The sequence below is a fragment of the Leucoraja erinacea genome, chromosome 32 (genome assembly GCF_028641065.1).
Source record: "Leucoraja erinacea ecotype New England chromosome 32, Leri_hhj_1, whole genome shotgun sequence".
Classification (NCBI taxonomy): Eukaryota; Metazoa; Chordata; class Chondrichthyes; order Rajiformes; family Rajidae; genus Leucoraja; species Leucoraja erinaceus.
Window position 1 is genome coordinate 4,750,903 of NC_073408.1, and position 11,324 is coordinate 4,762,226.

Below are 11,324 nucleotides of genomic sequence, written 5' to 3' on the forward strand. Positions count from 1 at the left end.
ATCCAGTATGGTGTGAAGAAGGGTCTCGACCCGAAACGTCACCCATTCACACAAGTGTCAGAGGTTATGGGGAGAAGGCAGGAGAATGGAGTTAGGAGGGAGAGATAGATCAGCCACGATTGAATGGCGGCACAGACTTGATGGGCCGAATGGCCTAATTCTACTATCACTTATGACCTTATGACCTTAAGGGTCTCAATCTGAAACGTCAATTCCTTCTATCCAGAGATGCTGCCTGTCCCGCTGAGTTAGTCCAGCATGTTGTGTCTGCCACCTACAAATACAAGTGTATCTTCATACATGAATCAAGTCCACAAAGGGGGTAATAAAATGGTGTGGGCACATGGAACTGCAAGTGCTGGAATCTTGAGGAAAAATACAAAGTGCTGGAGTATCTCAGCAACTTGGGACAAAATGGACAGATAATGGTTGGAGTTGGGACCCTTCTTTAGGTTCGATAATAAAAGACTCAGTATCTCACTGTAGCTCAGTGCATGCACCAGCAAACTCAACTAAACCAAACAATTGTCAAAAAGTAGTTTGGTTATTGTCATCCATTGAGGAGAAAACTACCAGAACTAGGGGGGAAGGCCACTTGTTGGGAAGCATGTGGCGTGGGGGGTGATACTCAGTTGGGGTATTTAGATTAGTCATAAGGTCATAAGGTCATGTGATAGGAGTTGAATTAGTTCATTCGACCCATCAAGTCTACTCCGCTACTCAATCATGGCTGATCTATCTCTCCAGTTTAGAGATACAGCAGAGAAACAGGCCCTTCGGCCCACCGAGTCCACCCTGACCAGCGATCCCCACACATTAATACTATCCCACACACACTAGGGACAATTTACATTTATACCAAGCCAATTAACCTACAAGCCTGTACGTCTTTGGAGTGTGGGAAGAAACCGAAGATCTTGAAGAAAAATACGCAGGTCACAGGGCGAACGTGCAAACTCTGTACAGACAGCGCCCGTAGTCAGGGTCGACCCTGGGTCTCTGGCGCTGTAAGGCAGCAACTCTACCACTGCGCCACCGTGGCACTACCATGGGTGAGACAACTCTCTCAGATGCAGAACCTCACTGGGTCAGAAGATGCAGCTTCCTCCTTCTCACGGAGAGAGGAATCACTCAGATGCCCGATGGATGGGTTCCTTTATAGTTAATATCTCCAGAAAACACTCAAGTGAATCTTGGGAATGAACCATTGTGGCTGCCTGTACAGGAGCTATTCACTCAGGTGTAACCCTATCTCACTAGCAGAGTGGTCCGAGAATCTTTCTCCAGGATACATCCAGGCTGCAGAATGGCACAGCGATAGAGTTGATGCATCACAGCGCCAGAGACCCGGGTTCGATCCTGGCTATACGGAGTTTGCACGTTCTCCCTGTAACCTGCGTGGGTTTCCTCCGAGATCTAAGTTTTTTTCCCATACTCCAAAGCCGTACAGGTTTGTGCAGGGATAGTATTAGTGGCCGGGGATCGCTGGTCGGCGCGGACTCGGTGGGCCGAAGGGCCTGTTTCCACGCTGTATCTCTAAACTAAACATCACACCAGGAGCTAAACGATGAACTGTGCAGTGACAGAGGTCAGGCCAGGCTCAGTGTCAGGAAAGCTCCACCAAAATAGGGCTGGACAGAACGTAATTAGCCTTTGAAAAAACGCAGCTTTTCAAATTCCTATGACTGTGATTATGAAAACATTCTCAGCGTTAGCTTTCTTCAGGCTGATGAAAATGTTCTTCAGTGGGGAAAATATGCGTGGTATTTTCAGGGGAAGAATAGTTTGTGTTGAAAAGAATTCCACTTCGATTGCTTGAAACCAACAGTACAAAGTCTAGCCTCTTGCAGTTTTAAATTTAGCTTTATGGAGTTTAAAATGATAAATATACTGAAAGAAAAACAGAGCGAGATGATCATTGCAAAATCGCATTGGAACTTGTTAGTTTGTAGGTTAATTGGCCTCTGTAGTGAGTGGATGTTAAAGTGGGATAACATTGAATTGGAGTGGATGGGGGATTGGTGGGTCTGTGTGGACTCACTGAGCCAATGTGGGGGACCTGTTTTCAGACTCCAGACCCTCTCCAGACACAAAATGCTGGTGTAACTCAGCGGGACAGCTGGCATCTCTGGATAGAAGGAATGGGTGACGTTTCGGGTTGAGACCCTTCTTAATAATAATAATAATAATAACAAATACCTTATTAATCCCCTTTTCAGGGGAAATTCAGATGGTCCTTGCAGCACACTAATAAAAATACAACATAACATTAAAGAAGAGAAATTTAACATAAAAACATCTTCAGGCTGTAGTTCCTTCCTACAGAATATAGAGGGAACTGCGTCTGCTGAACATAATTGACTTTTAATGAATTCAAAATGTATTTCCATTATTTCCTTGCACTGATTCAAGTCCTCAAGGTTAGACACCTACAAACCAAGCTCATTCTGAGCAGAAACACACGAATAGCTACACCCATGAACAAATATTTCCAGCAGAGTACAGGACATATTCCTCTTTCTTCAGAATGCATTCTTCTATACTGGGAAAATGACTTCATTTCAAACATAAAACTATGATTTGAGGCACATTATCGTTGAACTGTGACCCTTTGTGCTTTGTGGATTGAAACATAGAAACATAGAGAGGTAGAAAATAGGTGCAGGAGTAGGCCATTCGGCCCTTCGAGTCAGCACCGCCATTCAATATGATCACGGCTAATCATCCAAAATCACTACCCCGGTCCTGCTTTTTCCCCATACCCCATGATTCCGTTAGCCGTAAGAGATAAATCCAATTCTCTCTTGAAAACATCCAATGAATTGGCCACCACTTCCTTCTGTGGCAGAGAATTCCACAAATTCACAACTCTCTGGATGAAAACATTTTTTCCTCATGGTCTAAATGGCCTACCCCTTATTCTTAAACTGTGACCCCTGGTGCTGGACTCCCCCAACATGGGGAACATTTTTCCTGCATCCAGCCTGCCCAATCCCTTAAGAATTTCTCTAACATTGGAGTATTGCAGATTGATTGCAGAAATGTCACACTGACCTGGCTTTTTGATGAATGGGATCTTTAAAATCAGAAGGCTATTTAGCACGAGACCTCGCCATCTTCATAACATCAGGGCCGGTTCTAGACCACAGTTTTGGATCTCGAGGATCTTGCTCCACACATATCGACCTCGCGTTAGCAACAAAAAGTCTGTCACCGTTGCTGCAAATCACGCACAGACACTCCAAGGTCATAGAGAGTTCATGGAGTCGTACGGCACAGAAGCAGGCCCTTCGGCCCTACTTGCCCATGCGGACCAAAGTCCCCTAATCTTCACCAATCCCACCTGGGTTTTAGTTGCGTGCTAACCATTCAGTAAAAAGACCAGACATGATTACAACCGAGCCATCCACAGTGTACAGATACATGATAAAGGGAATAAATGCTGCTGGTCTGGGTAGAGTGGATGTGGAGAGGATGTTTCCACAAGTGGGAAAGTCTAGGATCAGAGGACACAGCCTCAGAATTAAAGGACGTGCCTTTAGAAAGGAGATGGGGAGGAATTTATCTAGTCAGAGGGTGGTGAATCTGTGGAATTCTTGCCACAGAAGGCTGTGGAGGCCAAGTCAAAGTATATTTCTAAGGCGGTGATTGGCAGATTCTTGCTTAGTATGGGCGTTAAGGGTTATGGGGAGAAGGCAGGAGAATGAGATTGAGAGGGAAAGAAAGATCAGCCATGATTGAATGGCGGAGTAGACTTGATGGGCCGAATGGCCTAATTCTGCTCCTATCGCTGATAAACTTATGAACCAAGACTTCAACCGTCTCATGCCCAATTCCTGCTGTTACACTTGAGTTGAACATTTGAATTAGCCGATTCAGGGCAGCATGCAAAATGCTTTCAGACTCCTGGTGGCTGACTAGAGCACATCTAGGAGCTTCCAATTCCCAATCTGATGAAAATCTGACAAAATAGCATTTTCAATCCAAGTTCACCCTCCTTCACCTGCTCTCAATATCCAAGGAACAATCTGAAGACAATCTGGACTTCTTTAAGAAAGTTTATGTGGTGCTGTCTCTCTCTGTTACCCTGTAAGTGGCTCGATTGTAATCAAGTATTGTCTTACCGATGGCTGGTTAGCACGCAACAAAAGCTTTTCACTGCACCTCAGGGCATATGACACAATTTAGTTTAGTTTAGATATACAGTGCGGAAACAGGCCCCTCGGCTCACCGAGTCCGCATTAACCAGCGACCCCAGCACATATTAACACTACCCCACACACACAAGGGACAATTTTACATTTACACCAAGCCAATGAACCTACAAATCTTTATGTCTTTGGAGTGTGTGATGAAACTGAAGATCTCGGAGAAAACCCACGGGGAGAATGTACAAACTCCGTACAGACAGCACCCATGGTCAGGATCGAACCTGGGGCTCTGGCACTGTAAGGCAGCAACTCTACCGATAGGTTGACGTGATGTCCTTTTTACCACTAATTCTCCAACTGGCCTGCTATTACACTTGAAGAGTTTTGTCCTTAATAGTTTCCATGGCTTTAACACAGTCTAACTGGCAGCCTAAATGGTTAGGAAGTAAGTAAGTTTATTGGCCAAGTATTCACATACAAGGGATTTGCCTTGGTGCTCCGCCCAGGAATATTTCTATCCCACATTAATTGCATATGGTTTTTATTTTTTAAATATATTCTGGACATCATTAGATCTCAATAAGTCTGCTTCAATTATATTACGAGGAAATCCTCTTTAGACTCACCATTAACCTTTGAGATGTTACACTTGCCTCCTTACTGACAGCTGCTTAGTTTAGTTTAGAGATACAGCGTGGAAACAGGCCCTTCGGCCCACCGAGTCCACGCTGACCAGCGATCCCCATACACTAGTACTATCCTTCACACTCGAAGCATATTTACAATTTTTTTTAACCAAAACCAATTAACCTACAAACCTGTGGAATGTGGGAGGAAACCAGAGCACCCAGTGAAAACCCACGTGGTCACCGAATGAATGTACTAACTCCGTGCAGACAGCACCCGTAGTCAGGATCGAACCCGGGTCTCTGGCGCTGTAAGGCAGCAGCTGTGACACCGTGCCAGCCTGTTGGCAAAACAGACCCAAGCTGAACTATAATGCATGTGTTATACTGAGGCCATATATCGGAGGCAGGAACAGATTGGACGGTGACTTGGAGTATTTAATCATAAGGTTCAGATGTCTGTCCAAAACTACTGAATGCCTGACTCTTCCAAGTAAGAACTTTCCCACTATATCTGAATCAAGGCTTAATACTATCCCCCATAACCATCTTTGCCTAGAAATTTACAGAACTCCCCCTATTTTCTGGAATTTTATTGAAAAACTATTTGCGTAAAGCTGTCAGAGGAAGACAGGAACACAAGCAGGCCACTGGGTCCATGACTGCTCAATCCATTATTTCAGAGCTGATTTATACTTTCCCCACATATATGTTACCTGATATCATACCACTGTCATAACTTCCTTTCAATACAATGAAAGGTTTTTTTTTGTCCTGAGGGATAAGCATGGAAACTCTGCAGGAAGGCAGGCTTCCCAGAACTGACGGCTGGTGCAGTGCTCAAGGTTCCAGCACTGTGATTCTGGAGTTGAGGTATGCAGGTTTTGGCTGCCCTTTAACCAGCTCGGGATTAGAAGCTGCCTGCCAGAAAGCTGGACTGGGAGTGGATAAACCTCATTTCATGCAGGACCACTCACACAGCTAATGAACTGGGAATATTTTCACATCATCACTCTGCACTGGACCTCCTGTGGTGTTGGCGCTGGTTTATTAATGTTACGTGGGGCGGCACGGTGGCGCAGCGGTAGAGCTGCTGCCTCACAGCGCCAGAGACCCGGGTTCGATCCTGACTACGGGTGCTGTCTGTACGGAGTTTGTACATTCTCCCTGTGACCGCGTGGGTTTTTCTCCGGGGTCCCCGGTTTCCTCCCACACTCCAAAGGCAAAGATTCTAGAGCAACTAAAATCTGCTGGAGGAACTCAAGGGCTGGAGCAGACGGTTCAAATCCCTGTCCCACGGTACGAGTTCATTCCAAGAGCTCTCCCGAGTTTTAATAAAAATCAAACTCGTGGTAAGCACGGAGAATGAACGTAGCGGGTGCATCGGAGCTCGGGGACGTCTCGTAACGCCAACGGCAGGTACTCGGGAAGACTCGCTAACGGCAGGTAAGCACGGGAAGACTCGTGAAGATTTTTTCAACATGATGAAAAATGTCCACGAGAGCCCCGAGTACCGACGAGTGGCCATTACCTCCAAGTTCGAATCAGGGCAAACTCGGGACACCTCTTGGAATGAACTCGTACCATGCGACAGGGGTTTAAGTTTAGTACAATTTCTGGTGTGCTGCAGCAAGCAAGAATTTCATTGTCCTATCTGGGCCACATGACAATAAAACTCTCTTGACTTGACTTGATTTACTTTAGTTTTAGTCATTATTGTCACGTGTGACAAACACAAATACAGTGAAAACCTATTTTGTTTTTTAGTTACAAGCAGTATAAAGACTATACAAGATTACAATCAAGCCATCCAAATTTGCCATGCAGATTTCCCAATTAATTGGCTCTGTTAAAATTTATAAAATGTTCCTGAGTGCGTAGGATAGTGAGTGCAGGAGCATGATTTGATTTGACTGGATAGTTCACCATTTTTCAGATGCCATTTAAAAGGTCGCATTGAACATTGTAAAAGAGCAGGGCAATATCATTGGAGACTGCGGATGCTGCGATCTAAAGCAACATTAAATCTTCCAGAGGAACTCAAGGGTTCGAGCAACATCTTTAGTTTAGTTTAGCTCATTATTCACTGGAGTTTAGTGTCATTGTGTAGGAAGGAACTGCAGATGCTGGTTTAAACTGAAGATAGGCACAAAATGCTGGAGTAACTCAACGGGACAGGCAGCATCTGTGGGGAGAAGGAATGGGTGACGTTTAAGGTTGAGACCCTTCTTCAGTGTCATTTATGTATAACTTTGTATAATAATGTATTATGTATAATAAGATTGAAAAGACTAGGCTTATAAAATTATAAAAGGACTGGACAAGCTAGATGCAGGAAAAATGTTGATTCCTTTCATCTCTTTGGGAGGCGAATGCTTTAAGAGAGATTGTTATGACATGCAATTAATGAATCTTATCATTACTTAAGATTAGAGAAATTGAATTTTTCTCCGCGATCTTAACCAAACACAGGTTGTTATGGTATAAAGACACGTGGAACTGCAGATGTTGGAAGCTAGAGACAAACACAAAGTGCTGGAGTAGTCTGAAGAAGGGTTTCGGCCTGAAACTTTGCCAATTTCCTTCGCTCCATAGATGCTGCCTCACCCGCTGAGTTTCTCCAGGCATTTTTGTCTACCTTCGATTTTCCAGAATCTGCAGTTCCTTCTTAAACAAGTGCCGGAGTAACTCAGTGGGTCAGGCAGCATCAATGGAGAAAATGGATAGGTGACAAATTTGCGTCTGAAGAAGGATCCCGACCCGAATCGTCACCGATCCACGTGCCACAGAGATGCACCCTGACCTGTTGACTTACGCCAGTACTTTGTGTTCCCTCTCGTTATAGGGTAGTATATCCTGTGTTTCATTTTCAGAAAAATCATTAATAGTGACTGCACTCTTTGCTAGCTTATGCTTATCCAACCTAACCAAACCCTCTGTGGCCGGGTCTCAAGTTTTGTTTTAATGCAGTCCTCTAAATCTTCATATGTCTTTATAATTTGTTAAAAGTGTTCTATTCATAATGTCTTCTTCTTCTTTCGTATGGCGTGCACAGCCTAAAGTTGTTGGACAACTTGTTCTATTTGATCTTCAGTTTGTACATGTCGATTTGATTGCATTAGTCGAAATAGGGCGGACCACGTGAAGGTTGCAATCTTCCACCCCTTCAAAATGTTGCTTTATAACAATAACAATCCTGTCCATTAACCTGTTAGTTATAAAACTGTACACTTTAGGATAATTATACCAGCACAGGCTTGAATAGGTGATAGACTGTATTGCTGGTTTCAGTGATGTGCTGTACAACTGGTGGCTGGAGCACAAACAGTCCTTTATGGTGGCTGAGGCGTGGAGTTCCTCCACAATACTGTGGCACATGTACCTGCATGTCGGAAAGGTGCAGCGGAGGTTTACCAGAACGCTGCCTGGATTACGGGGCACTAGCTACAAGGAGAGATTGGATAGACTTGGATTGTTTTCTCCAGAGTGTTGAGTGGAGTCCTGATAGAAGTACATAACATTATCTTCTTCTTATCGAGTCCACACACAAGACTAGCCAGAGCTGAACACACTTTTTGGCATCTGCATACAATAGACAATAGACAATATATGCAGGAGTAGGCCATTTGGCCCTTTCGAGCCAGCACCACCATTCAATGTGATCATGGCTGATCATCTCCAATCAGTACCCCATTCCTGCCTTCTCCCCGTATCTCCTGACTCCACTATTTTTAAGAGCTCTCTCTTGAAAGCATCCAGAGAACCTGCCTCCACCGCCCTCGGTCCTAAAAGATTTCCCCCTTATCCTTAAACTGTGACCCCTTGTTCTGTTCTTCCCCAGTGGAGGGGGCGACGTTGGGGGGGGGGGGGGGGGGGGGGGGGGGTGGGGGGGGGGGGGGGGGGGGGGGGGGAGGGAAGAAGTGTATGTGTAGCTATAAACACAAGCCAGTCATGGCCATGTGGCACCACTGTTAGAAGGTTGAACACTGAGGGAGTGCTGCTTTACGGAGGGGTTGATTTCCAGACTAAATATTAAGCAGTTGTACCAGCTGATATCTCAGCAGGACATAACACAGCTTGTAACACTATCTCGGGAGAGGCTGATATCTGGCCAATATTTATCTTAATGCAAGAAGGAAGTTAATTATGTGGAATCGAGGAGAAGACAGACCTCAAGCCGTTAGTATATTTCTTTACATCGTGGCTGATTTGGATTTCTCTTTTTTTTGTGCGTATTTCCTTTCTCTGTGAGTAGCTAAATGGTGAATTTGTGCAATTCATTGCCACAGGAAGCTGTCATGGCCAAGTCAATGGATATTTGGATTCTTGATAAGTACACATGTCAGGGGTTACGGGGAGAAGGCAGGAGAATGGGGTTAGGAGGGACAAGTAGGTCAGCCATGATTGAATGGTGGTCGACTTGATGGGCCGACAATAGACAATAGACAATAGGTGCAGGAGTAGGCCACTTGGCCCTTCGAGCCAGCACCGCCATTCACTGTGATCACGGCTGATCATCCACAATCAGTACCCCGTTCCTGCCTTCTCCCCATACCCCTTCACTCCTCTATCTTTAAGACGCTCTATATAACTCTCTCTTGAAAGCCTCCAGAGAATTGGCATCTGACGCAGACAATTCCACAGATTCACAACTCTCTGGATGAAAATGTTTTGGCCTAATTCTGCTCCTATCACTTTTGAATCTATGAACTTAAATTGCAACAATGACTATCTTTCCAAGGTTCTTCTTGGCTGGGTGGTAAGTTGGCCTGTTTGAAAACTGGTGTGAATGCAAGTCCTTTTGTCACTCTTTCTAAGCATGCACTCCAACAAAACAGTTGCTAGACCATTCCTGATGAGATTTGTCCAAGAACATCAGGCTTGTACTCACTGGAGTTTAGAAGGATGAGGGGGGAGTCTTATAGAAACATATAAAATTATAAAAGGACTGGACAAGCTAGATGCAGGAAAAATGTTCCCAATGTTGGGCGAGTCCAGAACCAGGGGCCACAGTCTTAGAATAAAGAGGGGGTCATTTAAGACTGAGGTGAGAAAAAACTTTTTCACACAGAGAGTTGTGAATTTATGGAATTCCCTGCCACGGAGGGTAGTGGAGGCCAAGTCACTGGATGGATTTAAGAGAGAGTTAGATATAGGGACTAGTGGAGTCAAGGGATATGGGGAGAAGGCAGGCACGGGTTATTGATAGGGGACGATCAGCTATGATCACAATGAATGGCGGTGCTGGCTCAAAGGGCCGAATGGCCTCCTCCTGCATCTATTTTCTATGTTTCTAAGGACAGAACAAAGCAGACAGCACAGATAGCCAATGTTGGCTGGGGAAGCGATGCAAAGGAAGGGATATGAACAGTGGAACTAGTAGGATGACTAGGGTGTGGGAGGGATGGAGAGATGGAGAATGCAAGGGTTACTTGTAATTAGAGAAATCTGTACTCAGCCACTGGATTGTAAACTGCCCTAACTCTTTGTCTGAAGAAGGGTCTCGACCCAAAACGTCACCCATCCCTTCTCTCCAGAGATGCTGCCTGTCCCGCTGAGTTACTCCAGCTTTTTGAGTCCACCCTCCACAGACGCTGCCTGACCAGCTGAGCTGCTCCAGCACGTTGGTGCCGATAGTATCAGGATGAGAGGAAGAGGGGTTTGGGAAATAAAGCCAGATTGGTCTTTGCCTCAAAGCAGCTTTCACAGATAAAATGCACATATCCGTGTCAGACATATGGAGTTAACTATCGCCTGAACCCATGGCAATGTTAGTAGGGTGGATAGTCCAGCAGGCGGCAGTGTAAACGACCACCCTTGTGGTAGGGAAAGATATGGATATAGAGCCGGATATAGAGGTAACCAAAAGCTTCCCATACCACAGTCAATAGGAAACTACAGCCCAGCCTCACAATATTAATGCTTTATCAGAACTTTGAGTGGAAGATGCTGTTGACAAACGTTGGCTGAACCTGTGGACACGGGAACTGCTGAAGCTGGAGTTGTGAGCAAAGGACAAAGTGCTGGAGGAATATCAGCGGGTCAGGCAGCGTCTGTGGAGACAAGGAGGGACGCTGAGTCCACCCTCCACAGACGCTGCCCGACCTGCTGAGTTCTTCCAGCACTTTATATATTTGAATAACCCACAAAGACTTGTCACTCCAGACTGAATCTCACCCTCACTTGTGGAGTCAAAAGTCCCATAAATCTCGCTCAAAGGTTTCCAACCCAAAAACTGATCCTTTTCAATTATATTAACAAACTCCGTCACTTCTGGGTGACTAACTTGGGGGGGGGGGGGGGGGGGGGGGGGATTTTTTTTGTTTACAAACCACTGCTTCAGAAAACACTTTTTTCCTAAAGGGGCTATGTTTCAGCTCTCCATAAAAGGGTTAGGACGACACTACGCCTTCCACCACACTGCCTGCCTGCCTGCCTGCCTCCTCTGGATGGAGCATAGGTCTGGAATCCGGAGAATGTGTCAGTTTTAACGAACCAACCTCTCGCTTATTGACTCCCTTTGTGCCTTTCACCAAATAAGGACCCA